The sequence below is a fragment of the Eulemur rufifrons genome, unplaced genomic scaffold, assembly GCF_041146395.1.
Source record: "Eulemur rufifrons isolate Redbay unplaced genomic scaffold, OSU_ERuf_1 scaffold_575, whole genome shotgun sequence".
Lineage (NCBI taxonomy): Eukaryota > Metazoa > Chordata > Mammalia > Primates > Lemuridae > Eulemur > Eulemur rufifrons.
In genome coordinates, this window is record NW_027183357.1 from 17,501 (window position 1) to 20,034 (window position 2,534).

At 70.8% G+C, this 2,534-nt stretch overlaps 1 non-coding gene across 1 annotated transcript; it reads right to left on the bottom strand.

The window, feature by feature from the left end:
- Positions 1-649: 649 nt before the first annotated feature.
- Positions 650-802, bottom strand: LOC138380604 (5.8S ribosomal RNA). Its single transcript, XR_011232886.1, has one exon. It is a non-coding gene; the product is annotated as a 5.8S ribosomal RNA (ribosomal RNA).
- Positions 803-2,534: the final 1,732 nt, after the last annotated feature.

Below are 2,534 nucleotides of genomic sequence, written 5' to 3' on the forward strand. Positions count from 1 at the left end.
CGCATCCCCGGGGTGCGGCCCCGAACGGGCAACACGGCGGGGACGTGGACCCGGCCCCCCGTAGGCGCGGGGGCGCGTTTGGCCGGCGACGCCGGTGTGGGGGAAAGAGGGGAAGACGAGGAGGGGGCGGAGGGTGGCGGCCCAGACCGCCGGGCCGCCGCCAGGGGCGTGCGGTGAAAGACGGCGACCCAGACACGACACCCTCCGCGCACACAGACCCCCTCGTCCCCAGACCCCGCACCCCGGCGCCGAGCGACCGAGACACGCCGACGCGCGCGAGGGGCACGTGAACACACACCCCCGTCGGGCCCTCCCAGGCGAACCCCCCAGAAGGAGGGAAGGCCCGGCCGCGCAGGGCGCGAGGCGGCTCCCGAGAGGATGGCACCGTGGCGCCCGCGGGAGAAAGCCCTCCCGGCCTCTCTCCCTCGTCGCGGGCGGCGACGCGACCCCACCACGTCCACCCCCCACGCACCAACGACGTGCCTACGTGGGGGGACGGGACGGAAGAGGAGGGGCGCACCACCAAGGTCTGCACTTAGGGGGACGGAGGGACCCCTCAGCGGGGCCCTGCGAGAGAAACCCCCAGCCGCGCGACCCCCGCGGGGGCCCGGAGGCACACCCACGGGGGGGGGGGCGATTGATCGTCAAGCGACGCTCAGACAGGCGTAGCCCCGGGAGGAACCCGGGGCCGCAAGTGCGTTCGAAGTGTCGATGATCAATGTGTCCTGCAATTCACATTAATTCTCGCAGCTAGCTGCGTTCTTCATCGACGCACGAGCCGAGTGATCCACCGCTAAGAGTCGTATGAGGTTTGATGGGCGAGGACCTCCGCGGAGGGAGGCCCTCCCTGGCACGACACCTTCCCCACCCCCACCAAGGGGTAGGGAATTGCCTCAGGCCGAGCCAGTCAAGACGACAGGACCAGACTCCGAAAGGTCGGAAGTTCCCACACGGGGCGCCCGGCGCGCGGGCACGGACGCCCCACAGGCGCCCGGGGGGTTCCCGCCCCCGTGGCACGGAGCGCCGGCGCGGCGACGCGGCAACGGGCGCGACGACGACCGCCGGGGTCAAGCCCCCTTTCCCACGACGGCCGCCGACGACCCGCCGCACGCGCGCACGTGCGCACGGCACCCCCGGCCCGGGGGCGGAGTCCGGTTGACGTGGGAGGAGGGGAGGAGGAGGAGGAGGCGGAGGCGGGGGCTTGCCTGGGGTCTTGCCGGGGCAAGGCCAGGCCGCTCCGGACCGCCAACTCCCCCGCCCACCCGACCTCCGCCCGAAACAACACCGGGCCCACCGCCCCCGACCCACGGGGCGGACGGGCGACCCCCAGGGGTCTTTAAACCTCCGCGCCGGAACGCGCTAGGTACCTGGAAGGGGGGGCGGACGGGGAGGGAAGACGGCGGCTCCCACCCACCACCACCCACCGCCGGCCAACACCACCACCGCCACCACACCGGTCCCGACCGCAGCCGCTCGCGGGGCGCGGGTCCCGCCGCCCCTGACGGTCCAACCGACTCCCCGCGCAACCACCACACGAACGGACGGCAGACGACCGGCGGGGGCTGGGGGCGGGAGGGGCGGAACACATCACGGGCGGGCGGCGGCCCAGGGAGACGGCGGGACGCAGCGGGGAACCCTTCCCTGTGGCCCGGAGCCCACGGCCCCCCCCGGGGAGCTCCGGCAAAAACTCCACACGGATGGGACCGTCGCGCCCTCACCGCGCATCCCGAGAGACGCGCCGAGGGTAGCCCGCGGCGCCGGGCGTATGCGGACGGCGCCGGGAGTGGTGTGCGTGGCTGGCGGGGGCCGGCAAGGTGGCCAGAGAGGGGGGACGCGCGCACGCGCTCCCACAAGCCTCGAACCGCCCTAGCGGGAGGGCGGGGGGCCGGCACGGCGCCGGCCCCCGCGCCCGCGCCGCGCACTTGAGGAAACACACACGCGACCGGTCGCCGGTCGATCGCTCGCTCGGCGACAGGCCCCGCGGGACTCTCGTTAATGATCCTTCCGCAGGTTCACCTACGGAAACCTTGTTACGACTTTTACTTCCTCTAGATAGTCAAGTTCGACCGTCTTCTCAGCGCTCCGCCAGGGCCGTGGGCCGACCCCGGCGGGGCCGATCCGAGGGCCTCACTAAACCATCCAATCGGTAGTAGCGACGGGCGGTGTGTACAAAGGGCAGGGACTTAATCAACGCAAGCTTATGACCCGCACTTACTGGGAATTCCTCGTTCATGGGGAATAATTGCAATCCCCGATCCCCATCACGAATGGGGTTCAACGGGTTACCCGCGCCTGCCGGCGTAGGGTAGGCACACGCTGAGCCAGTCAGTGTAGCGCGCGTGCAGCCCCGGACATCTAAGGGCATCACAGACCTGTTATTGCTCAATCTCGGGTGGCTGAACGCCACTTGTCCCTCTAAGAAGTTGGGGGACGCCGACCGCTCGGGGGTCGCGTAACTAGTTAGCATGCCAGAGTCTCGTTCGTTATCGGAATTAACCAGACAAATCGCTCCACCAACTAAGAACGGCCATGCA